The sequence below is a fragment of the Aethalodelphis obliquidens genome, unplaced genomic scaffold, assembly GCF_003676395.1.
Source record: "Aethalodelphis obliquidens isolate GAN/ISIS:26980383/991018 unplaced genomic scaffold, ASM367639v1 scaffold24, whole genome shotgun sequence".
In the NCBI taxonomy this organism is placed as follows: Eukaryota; Metazoa; Chordata; class Mammalia; order Artiodactyla; family Delphinidae; genus Aethalodelphis; species Aethalodelphis obliquidens.
In genome coordinates this window covers 22583419-22595396 of record NW_020837968.1, presented here as the reverse complement: position 1 = coordinate 22595396, position 11978 = coordinate 22583419, and the positions used below count along the sequence as shown (strand labels likewise).

The following is an 11978-nucleotide window of genomic DNA, read 5'->3' as shown; positions in this document are numbered from 1 at the left end:
TTTTTTTTTTTTTTTTTTTTTTTTTTTTTTTTTTTTGCTTTTATTTCCTTTGATTTAAAAGACAGATCCAAAAAACACATTGCTATGATATATGTCAAAGAGTGTTCTGCCCATGTTTTTCTCTAGGGGTTTTATGGTTTCCAGTTTTACATTTAGGTCTTTAATCCATTTTGAGGGTTTTTTTTTTTTTTTGTATATGGCTTTAGAAAATGTTCTAATTTCATTCTTTTACATGTGGCTATCCAGTTTTCCCAGCACCACTTATTGAAGAGGCTGTCTTTTCTCAATTGTATATTCTTGCCTCCTTTGTCGTAGATTGACCATGAGTGCATGGGTTTATTTCTGGGCTTTCTATCCTGTTCCATTGATCTCTGTGTCTGTTTTTGTGCCAGTACCATGCTGTTTTGATTACTGTAGCTTTGTAGTGTAGTCTGAAGTCAGGGAGTATGATTCTTCCAGCTTGGTTCTTCTTTTGCAAAATGATTTTTGCTTTTCGGGATCTTTTGTGTTTCCATATAAATTTTTAAATTACTTGTTTTAGTTCTGTGTTATTTATATTCTTGTCCCACATCTAATTCTTGGCCTTAAACACCTTTCAATGCCTACTTTTCATACCGTTCAACCCAGACATTCCCCTGCTACATTCCAACTTCTTCCACATGTGAGAATTCAATGCTGGCACTAGAATTCCTCTTAGGGTGAGAACTGCCTTTGTTAAGAAGATTGCTTAGACAGAAGATGAGCCCCACTCTTAAGGGCCTGTGTATCAGGTGGCCTCATGCCATGCCTGTGACAACAAGGTCACAGCACTGAATGACAGAAGGGAAGGACTGGGCCAGGATGAGCAGAACAGGGAAGGAAGGAAAGGACCACCAAGTGGCACCATCAGGGACCCCCACAATCTTCAGCAATGTCTTCTAAACACATCACTGTTTCGTGTGAATGATTTTCTCTTGTGAAAACCAGAGAAGGATCTGAGTCCTTGTCAGGGTAAATGTGGTCCAGGACCAAGGCAGCCCAGGGGGAAGGCCAGACCCAGGGAAGAGGAGGCCAGGGGACCCAGGCCCCCACCAATTAGCAGCAACCTTGAAGATGTCTTCAGCTTCCACCAGCTTCAGAATTGGCAGTTTTCAGACCATTTCACCTGTTCAGTCTCAGTTGATGTCTGAGATGTGGGTAGGAATTTATGTGCATGGATGAAAATCACAGAATTACATATAATATTGGAAAGTTGGAAACCTGAATATGCAACTATAGGAATCTGGTTAAAGAAGTAGAGGGAGAGCTAAATGAGGAAATAATTTGCAACCATTAAAAATTATGTTTTCAAAGTCTATTTAATGACATGGAGAAGCCCTGCTCTAATGTCAGAAAACAAAACAATGCAAAATGTTATTGTTGGTATTAGTTCGAGTTTGCATTTTGTTTTGTCTTGTTTTGTTTTAAGATTTTTTTAATTTATTTATTTAGGCTGCACCAGGTCTTACTTGCTGCACTCAGACTCTTAGTTGCGGCATGAGAACTTCTTAGTTATGACATGTGTGCAGGATCTAGTTCCCCGACCAGGGATCGAACCTGGGCCCCATGCATTGGGAGCACAGAGTCTTACCCACTGAACCACCAGGAAAGTCCCCGTGTTTTGTTTTAATAAGTGATCTTTGAAGAAAAAAAGACTAAAATTTTAATACAGATTGTTTCAGAGTTTGTGGGATTATAAGTGACTTGTCTTTTCTTTGTTTTATTTCTACATGATTTTCAAATTCTCCATAATGAGCAAAATAATGTCATCATCAGGAAAAATCATCATCACTTTTGAAGCATGGGAGTGAAGTTTGTGTTGAGTGGTTTACTTGGCAGACACAGGAGAGATGAGCGAGAGGGACGTGCCCTTAAGTGATGTTTGGTCTTGATTTATTTTTACTGGTTTAGGTAGAGACAGCATTCGTTTAGCAGAGATGAGAAGGGATCTAACCACTTTCAGGGGATCTTCAGTGTTGTCAGAAAAAAAAAAAAAAAGACCGAAAAGAGGAAAAAAACAGAGGGAAGAGATAGGAAATGGAGAAAAAATATATTTAGGCTCCCTTCTGAAATGGGCTTTGAACTAGCAGATGATTTCTTCTTATTTCACTTTTGTGTATTCTCTTTTACCAAGTTAAAGAGGTGACAGCTAGATGATAGATGTGCTGGCAATCATGCTGGAGAGAACATGCGTGTGCACATATGTGTGACCGTGTGCTTGTGTGTGATGGTACCACCTTTCTGTGTCCTACATGAATTACCTTGTGTAAGCAAGGACAAATTCTCCAAGACCTTGACTACTGCCCCCTGTCCCACTAACTGCACAAAACTGAGGAAACCTCATCGTCATACAGAGAAGATTGTAATAGAATAATTTCAAATCCCTCTGCTGCCATGTTGAGTAGCACAAAGCCAGGATGACATGTTACCATCTCAAAAATATTTGAGGAAGAAGTTATATGAGACATTCTGGGTCAGCCAGTTAATGCATCAGCAGTGTGTCACCTCCCTGGCCCTGGTATCTAAGAGACAAAGCTCATCTTCTTGCCATCAGCTTGCAGTCCCAAAACATCCCACAGCTAAGTTGGAGACCATGACGTGACTTAGCAGGAAGTATAAGCTATGCAACTTGTGCCCGCACAGCCCTGGCCAAGCCACGCTGTCTCTCAGGGCACCAGCCCCTCACCTGTGTGATGAGAGCTCTGTGCTGGGCATTTCCACAGTGCCTGTAAGCACTGACAAGCTAGGGTTCTTTCTCGACAGAAAGAGACAGAGTGTGTGTGTGTGTGTATGTGTGTTCGATGTGCTTATTTGCCCAAATGGAAGACGACAAAGAGCGTGGGTGACAGTTTCAATGATATTTAACGCTAAGAGGGAAATGGAAGGAAATATCACTTGTTGAGTGACTCCTGAGATTCTGGGACTATTCTAGGTATTGTTGTCATGTTACCTCATTGAGTTCTTACAATGACCCCCATTAGTCTATGATGTTATTGCACATTTTGCAGTTTGGGGAACTGAAGCTCAGGTGTAAAGTGACTTACTCCAGATCATCCGACCACAGGTGAGAAGCAACACACGGGATCCCTCCGAGGCTGTGGACTGATAATTCAGTGAACTTGAGGGACCCTCCCCTTCAAGAGGGGCCTTTGCTGTTGTGGGCTGGTTAGGTGCCCCCCGGCCTGGTTGCTCTGGTCATACTAGGCCGAGCTGCCACCACTCCTACCACCAGGCTTGTCACCACAGCTCCTGACGATGCCCATCATGGGGCAGTGGCTGCCAATGGGGCCTTGAGGTTGAAGGAAGACTGATTACAGCCCATGGGCTCCCTGGAAGGTCGCCTTGTTTTGCGTATGAAATGCGTGTCCAGAGACTGGGCTGAAGGGTAGTTACCTGAAAGGCACACTCAGGACTATGTTAACCACAGCCGTCACCATGCCTGGCTGTGTGCCAGAACTAACACACCACCTCCCTGCTCAGGGTCAGGGCTCCTCCAGGGTGGGTGCACCTCCCATCTCCCACCCCCAAGGCACTGGGGGAGACTTTGAGTTAAGCCAAGTTTTCAATTATGGCCCTAAATGCCATCTCTAAGACCATCTTCTGGTTAGGAGCAGAGTACAAGCAAGGACCCGAAAGACCAGAGTTCCACTCTATCCACCAGGCCACAGCACCTCTCGAAGTTACCTTTATTGGGGAGAAAGAAAATTCCAAAAGTTTGGCATACGCTGAACCATTTAGGGAGACTAGGTTATACTGAAAAGAGGAAACACGTAGGAAATGACTGGTTGGTCTGTTGCTATTTAGCTGTGAGGCTTTGGGCAAGCCACCAATACTCTCCGAGCCTGAGTTCCCACCTGTATAAAATAAAGGGATTAGGAAAGGTGATGTCTTAGCCCTCGCCCCTCTGGAGAGCCTGTGCTTGGCCCCAGACCGTCAGCTCTAAGAGGGCACATCTCAGTTCTAGAGCCTGGATCTTGTGGAGTGGCTCTGCGTTCACCTTTCTCGACTTTTCCGAGTTTCCTCCCTGCTGGCATCATCAAGTGCTGGCCTCCTCCCGTCGATGTGTGTGGCTCGGTGATGGCAACAGAGCCTGGGAGGAGAGCCGGATGCCAGCCACCACCTTCCAAGAGGCCCCGTCTTGCCCGACTCCTGCCTGGGCTGCCCGCTGACCTCGCCCCACAGCTGCTGCCATCGTGCAGTCCTCCTGGCAACCCTCACCAGGCTCGCAGGTGTGGCCCGCCACCAGCTGTCCCCCGCTGGTCTCTCAGACGCCTCCTGAGGCGTCAGCTGGCCCTGATGCCTTTGCCATTGGGAATACTGGCACCAGCTCTTCAGAGCGCATCCTGCTGTCGTGCTCTGGAGCCTTCAAAGGTGCCTCACGCAGGATGAGTCCCACAGGGTGGATAATCTCACCCCATTTCACAGATGGGGAACTGTGGCCTAGAGACTGCCTTGTCTTCCAAGAGGGAACAGAACAACACATCAGCCAGGGCAGAAATAAAGCTCCGGCACTCTCCCAGAGCAATATAAGCTTTCGTAATCGGTCATGCGTCTTTTACCTTCTGAAACGTTGTTGGATTTATATATAGCCTCCATCTTGTCCCTCTGAACTCGGCAGGGCTCACCATCAGTCACTGGGCTCAACACCTGGAACTCGGTGGGGATTATCATTAGAAGGATGCGAGGCCAGGTGTGGTTTTGGACCAGAGGCCTGTTGGAAGAGGGAGGATTTCTCACTTTCCAAGTTTGCTCTGCTCAAGTTAAAACAATTAACCTCCTTTCCCCTTCAAACAACTGTTCTCTGCAGCTCTCTCCTAGCAAGATCCAAGCCAAAGACACAGCGTCAGAAGTGGACTCTCTCTGCCCTTCAAAACCTTCAGATGAAAAGGCGGATTAGACGGTCCTGGGGGCTTCTTCCTGCCATTGCTGCCCTCTTTTCTCCACTAATTTCACCACTTCCCTCTGGATCTTAAACCTCCTGAGAGCAGGGATTTTCTCCACTGCTGGGGTCATGAAGAGATTGTAGCCAAAGGGAGTTTGGGCACAGTTAGCCCCCATGTTGGGACCCACACTCACCTCTCAAGAGTTTGCCAGGCCTGCCCGCAGGGAGGGAAGGACAGATGGCAAGGTTATTCCCACCCACTTGGGGTCTTAGCTCTCTTAACTGATGTAGCTGTCAGCACGTTATTCTCCTTCTTGGCCTGCAACATCTCCCAGGACACACACACACACACACACACACACACACACACACACACACTCAAAAACTCTTGGTAATATTAATATTTTCAGGAAATCAGAAAATTTCTTACATTATACTTATATTATATTACATAGCTAGCATGAATTGAATGCTTATTCCATTCTGGGCACTGTGCTAGGTGATTTTCATGCCCTAATGACTTCATTTAATCCTCACAATAATCCTATGAAGAGGTATGCTGGATGAATCTAAGGCTTGTGAACTGAAGTGAATAAGCCATGTCACCCAGCCAGTGAAGGGTGAAGCCACGACTTGAACCCCAGTCTCACCTGACAAGTGACTCTGCCAGCCATCATCTGAGATCCTCTCCATGATGTGGGGCAGTCAACTGCAGGAGTCAAGGTGTTGCTGGTCAATAGAGGCAGTCCTGGCCAGCCCTTGGCACTTACATGCCCAAGAGAGAAACTCACCCTCACCCATTTCACAAAGGTTGGCCTTTTCCTGAGCTTACAGGGAGGGATATTGATGGCCCACCACCCTCTGGAAACACTGCCCAGTGCAAGGCTTTCAGAAAATGGGAAATAATTCATCACAGAAAATTAACTGATCATCTTGCAGAAAAGATCTAACTTAGTCATTTCAAACTTGGCAACACATAAGATGACTAGGGAGACTTTTAAAAACTTGCAGACCAGTCTATACCCCATACCAATTAAATCAGCTTTAAATTGAACCCAACCAGAATTTTTAATAACATTTTTTCAAACAAGTACAAATGTACAAAAAAGTTGGAAGTTGCTATGGACTGAATGTGTCCCCCAAAACTCAGCTGTTGAAACCCTAACCCACAATGTGATGGTATCAGGAGGAGGGGCCTTTGGAGTAATTAGGTCATGAGGGTGGAGCTTTAGGAATGGGATTAGTGCCCTTATAAGAAGAGGCGCGTGGACTTGCTTCCTCTCTCTGTTCTCTGCCACGTGATGATGCAGCCACCTGCAAACCAGAAAGCAGGCCTTCCGAAGAACCCAACCATGCGGGCACCCTGACCTTGGACTTCCAGCCTCCAGAACTGTGAGAAACAGATTTCTGTTGCTTAAGCTGCCAAGTCTGTGGCATCTTGTTATAGCAGCCCAAACTGCCTAAGGTACACACACAACACAAAAAAACTCTTTCCTGAACCAACTGAGAGTAATTTGCCAACCTAGTGTGCCACCTTCCCCAAACATTTTAGTGTCTATTTCCCCCAAACAAAGACATTCTCCTATATAACCTCAATAAAAAACCACAAATCAGGGAATTAACATTGTTATATCTCTACTAACTAATCCTCAGATTTCAAGTTTCACTAATTGTCCTAATAACATTCTTTATAGATAAGGGTCCAATTCAGAATCATGAGTTGCAGTTATCGGTCAGGTGGCTTTAGTCTCCCTCAGTCTGGAAAGTTCCTCAGCCTTTCCTTGACTTTAAGACCTTGACACTTTTGAAGATTATTTTGTAGAATGTCCCTCAATTTGGGTTTGTTCAACATTTCCTTATGAGGGGATTTAGTTTATTCATCTTTGACAAGAATATCACAGAAATGATGCTATGTTCTCATTGCATCCTGTTGGGTGGCCCACTATGTTTATTTGTCATGTTACTGATGGCATCCACTTTGATCACTTAATTAAGATGGTGTCTGCCAGGCTTCTCTACTCTAAAAGTACTCTTTTTCCTTTTGTAAATTAATTCGTATTTTGTGATGAGAGACAAGAGGTGAGTTGTATATTGGGAGACTGACCAGCTAACACTTACTTTTACATCTCCCCAGATGATCCCAGAGTGCAAGCAATTTTGAGAATCAGTGGCCTAATTCCTTCCTGTGAATAAGGCAACAGCAAAGATATGGGGTCTTTGTTTGTTTGTTTTCTATTTTGTTTTCTATTTCTATTATTTATTTAATTTATTTTTTTGGCTGCATTGGGTCTTAGTTGTGGCACACGGAATCCTTCGTTGCAACCCGCAGGCTTCTCTCTAGTTGTGGCATGCAGGTTTTCTCTCTTTAGTTGTAGCGCACAGGCTCCAGCGCACATGGGCTCTGTAGTTTGCAGCACGTAGGCTCTCTTGTTGAGGCCTCCGAGCTCAATAATTGTGGCATGTGGGCTTAGTTGCCCCGTGGCATGTGGGATCTTGGTTCCCCAACCAGGGATCAAACCCATGTCCCCTGCATTGGAAGGCAGGTTCTTCACCACTGGACCACCAGGGAAGTCCCAACATGGGGTCTTTGTGGCATGAGTTAATGATAATAAGAGCTAACATGCATTAGCTAAAACTTATTGAGGCCTATGTTCCATCCACTGTGCTAGTTACTTTATATGCATCATCACCATCGTTATAGAAGCTAACAGTTATTTTTTATTCATTTAATAAATTCTTATTGAGCACTAACTGTGGGCCAAACACTCTTCTAGGTACTGGAGATACAGCTGTGCACAAGAGACACAAAATCCCTTTTCTGATGGAGCCTAAACTCTACTGGAATGCCGTGTACCAAACACTGTGCTAATTACTTTATATTCACAGTAATTATGACAATAAGAATAACTTGCCTCTATTGAGCACTATGGGCCAGACCCTTAGATCAGCCTCACAGCAACACTGTGAAGCAGGCACCTTTATCATGCACTTATGAACTTAAGTCAGGGAAAGAAAGGCTATACGGTACATATAATAGAAATGCAGTTAGCACAGCACTTGATACATTAATTACGTTCCCTTCAGTCCTAGCGAAGATGATTATGGCCATTAGGATTTTGGGAGAATCATACTGAGTTAACAAAATGCCCCTTTATGTTCATCAAGTTGGCAAAAATTAGAGAGTTGGACAATATCAAATGCTGGCAAGGGTGTGGGGAAACGTGACCTTTGAGCATTGTTGGTTCAAAGGCTGCTGGTGAGCCATTTTGAAGGGTGTTTTCTATGTGTATCCCTAGAACCCAGGAAAGCCAGCCTTGAGTTTATATACTGGAGAAATCATCACAAGTTCACAAAGAAATATGTATAAAGAGGTTCATACAGAGCTGGATGTGTCACGGAGTTGGAAGCAACCTAGGGCCCCTTCCCAGGGAAATGAACAAGCAACATATGTTGTACGTATTTGGTGAAATACTTTGCAGTAGACAGAAGAAATTACCCAGACTACATAAAACATGTATAAATCTCAAAATCATAATGTTAAGCCCAAAATGTAAGAAACAGAATATTTATAGTACAATATTTATAAGAGTTTTAAAACAGCATACAAAACAACACTGTAGGGCTTCCCTGGTGGTGCAGTGGTTGGGAATCTGCCTGCTAATGCAGGGGACACGGGTTCGAGCCCTGGTCTGGGAGGATCCCGTATGCCGCGGAGCAACTAGGCCCGTGAGCCACGACTACTGAGCCTGCGCGTCTGGAGCCTGTGCTCCGCAACAAGAGAGGCAGCGATGGTGAGAGGTACGCACACCGCAATGAAGTGTGGTCCCCGCTTGCCACAACTAGAGAAAGCCCTCGCACAGAAATGAAGACCCAACACAGCAAAAATGAATAAATGAATTGATAAACTCCTACCCCCAACATCAGAAAAAAAAAAAAAACCCACCACATACACCTTAAATATATATAATTAAAAAAAACAACAATAACAACACTGTATATACATTATCAAGGATGCCTCCATACGTGGGTGTGGTGGAAGGGGGAGTGGAAGGAGTTGCAGTAAATATATGTCTAGGTATGCAAAGAGGGGCAGGGAAGGAGGAGGGTAATGGGATTGCAGCTGGGGGACTAAGGGAGAAAATAGTAACTAATTAAACATAGAAGAGTCTTGTAAGGACAATCCCTTTCATTCTATGAATTCATGAATGTGATCAATTTGATTCCGTGCCTGATTTGATTCTGCCTGGAAGCAGAATAAAAGAGGGGCAGTGTAAGAAGGTCTTTCAAAAAACATCCTACGAGCACTCCAGAAAGAGCTCCCTTACACCCAACCCTCTTGAAACCAATCCTCATGGAAGAAGCAGGGTCTCTGAAACAGACTGACATCCTTTTGCATCAAACTGACCTAATGGAAACAGGCCTGTGTCAGTGTTCACCCTGAACCACCCAGCACCCCCTGGACTTTGATACCTGTTTTCCACGGTGCCCTTCTCCAGTGACAAAGGGCCATGGAAAGAGAAGAGAGTTGCCCAGATCAGGAAACTTAAGCTTGGGTCTTGGCTCTGCAACTTACTGGCTGTGTGAGCTTGATCAGGATGTTTACCTTCTTCAAGTATTTCCTCGTCTCTCAAAATGGGAATCACACCAGCTACCTGAAAGGGCTGTCTGGAGAAATAAACAAGATTCTGCGCGAAGGAACATGGCTGTGGCCTCCCTCCCTCCCTCTAGAGAACCTCAGAGGGACCTGGAGTCTCTTGTCCATAATTCTAAACAGACGACGGGCACTGCCTGGTCATGGTTGGCAAGCGATTGGGCTGCTCTCCCTCCGTCTCCCCGCTCTGGGCCCCACGGAGGGCAAAGAACAGCCATCCACACAGGGCGCAGTGGTGTCCCGACCTGCCTGGACCTGAGGTAGGTGTGGGCAGCACGCTCCCGGAGGAGGACTGTGCAGGGTGGCAGCTCCCTGGTGGCCTACTTGGCCCCATGCCCAGTGTTTTCCGAGCTGTCCCAAGTGACTGACTGGGCATTTTCTCTCCTGCATTTCCCTTGCAGTAAATGGCACTGGTTTTTACCCAGTCATCAAAACCCTGTTCTGGAAGACCTCTTGGGGTCTTCCTCCTCCCTTACCCCAAGTCTATTCACCAGCTCAGTCCTGTCCATTCTTCCACCAGGTGCCTCTCCCAGCCGCCCGGCCCCATCCCTGGGTACACGTGAACTGCCCAGGCTCTCAGCATCTTTTCTCCAGGAAGCCTGCAGTAATGTCCTGTTTTATCTCCCTGCCTCCCCCCCACCCCCCATCCTCCAGGCCACCGCAAGAGGGAACCTTCAGACATGTAGTCTAATGTCTTCACTCCTACTCCAAATTCTTAAAGGTTGCTTTAGACAAGCTCAGTTCATGTCACTGCCTTTGCTCTCCCCCTGCCCCAGTCTCACTGGATTTCTTCCCCTGGGAACTTGCCCAGCCCCTCAGCTCCCCGGGGCCTCTGCCCCTCCCGTCCATCAGGTGCGCACTCTCCTCCTCACCTTTGTGCGGCTGGTCCTCCGTGGCTTTTGGAGCTCAGCTCTGCTCTGCAGACTGGACTTTCCTGACCACCCTGTCTAAGGCCTCCTTGCCACCCACACTGATTCCCATGGATTCCCCTGCTCATGGCCTTTAGAGCACTTATCACAACCCTAGTTTGCTTGTTGGCTTCTTTAGTTCCTTATTTAAGGACGTTCTTCCTCCAGAACCTAGCCGGGTGCCTGAGACATAATCAATCCTTGTGCTGGTTGTGCAGGGTCTCCTCAAAATTCATGTCCAACCAGGACCTCAGAATGTGATCTTATCTGGAAATAGTCTTTGCAGATGTAATTATGATAAGAATTGAGGTGAAATCATACTGGATTGGGGTAGGGCCCAAATCCAGTGAGTCTCCTTATAAGGGACAGAAAATGACACACGGAGGCACAAAGAAGGCCATGTGGAGACGGAGGTTGGCGTTGTGCTGTCACACACCAGAAATAACTGGGGCCCTCAGAAGCTGGAAGAGGTGGGAAGGCTTCTTCTCTATAGCCTTCGGAGGGAGCGTGGCCTTGCTGACACCTTGATTTCAAGCTCTGGCCTCTAGAACTATAGAAAATAAATTTCTGTTGTTGTAAACCACCAAACTTGTGGTAATTTGTTACAGCAGCCCTAGGAAACTAATACAGTCCTCAATAAATATTTGCAGAATGGAGAGGTAAAGACCTACAGGATATATCAATACATCTACACCCCTAAGCCCAGCAGACAATATCATTGGAACTTCTGGCCTTCCACCTCGCCCCTGCCCCCGCCGTCTCATCTCCCAGGTGGAACTGCTTGTGGTCTCATATAATTGACATATAACATATGATTTGACACCTGTGAAACCCTGGGTAATGGTTAGTCAAATCCAATTTCACCTGCCTTCACTAATCAAAGTCGTTTTAAGACTTGCACATCTTCCAAGCCACACGTAGCCCAAACAATAAGATGTTTGCCCGTGTTGTTTTCTAGGAGCTTGGAGTCAGCAGTGTCTAGCTGGTTGAAGCCGAGCTGGTTGAGACTGGGTAGAACCACTGATGCTTCAACTGGGCATGTGCAAGTGTCCATTTGGCGCCCCTGTGAATGTGCAGAGGCCTGTATGAAGCCTAGTTACAGCGCAAAGAATGATTACCACACCTTTATCCGATCACCTCTCCCTCGCTTCCAATGCCTCAGGCTGCCCTGCTTCTCTATTTCTTGTCCCATAAATACTCCGAGACCCTTGCCTCTGGGGAGGTGAATTTGAGATGTGTTCTCCCGTCTCCTCACATGGCTGCCTCGCGAATAAACCCTCTCTTTGCTGCAAACCTCCATGTCCGTGTTTTGGCTTGCTGTGAGCTGGGCAAAACGAACCTGGTTCGGTAACGCTTGTCTATATCTGAGCTGAGATTTTTAACCCACACTGGGTCTGGTGAGTCTTTGTATTAGTTTACTAATGACTGTAACAAATTATCATAAATTTAGCAGCTTTAAACTACACATATCTGTTATCTTATAGTTCTGTTGGTTAGAAGTCCAACTCAGGTCTCACTG

The 11978-nt window shown here is 46.0% G+C and overlaps 1 long non-coding RNA gene across 5 annotated transcripts; it reads right to left on the bottom strand.

The window, feature by feature from the left end:
- Positions 1–1884: 1884 nt before the first annotated feature.
- On the bottom strand, positions 1885–11021 carry LOC113628612 (uncharacterized). Of its 5 annotated transcripts, none has more exons than XR_003436157.1 (3): positions 9371–11002; positions 5551–5609; positions 1885–4729 (listed from the first exon to the last, which is right to left on the bottom strand). It is a non-coding gene; the product is annotated as an uncharacterized LOC113628612 (long non-coding RNA). The 5 variants fall into 5 exon arrangements; XR_003436159.1 differs by having other exon boundaries at positions 9474–10971; XR_003436158.1 differs by having other exon boundaries at positions 5551–6290; positions 9474–10962.
- Positions 11022–11978: the final 957 nt, after the last annotated feature.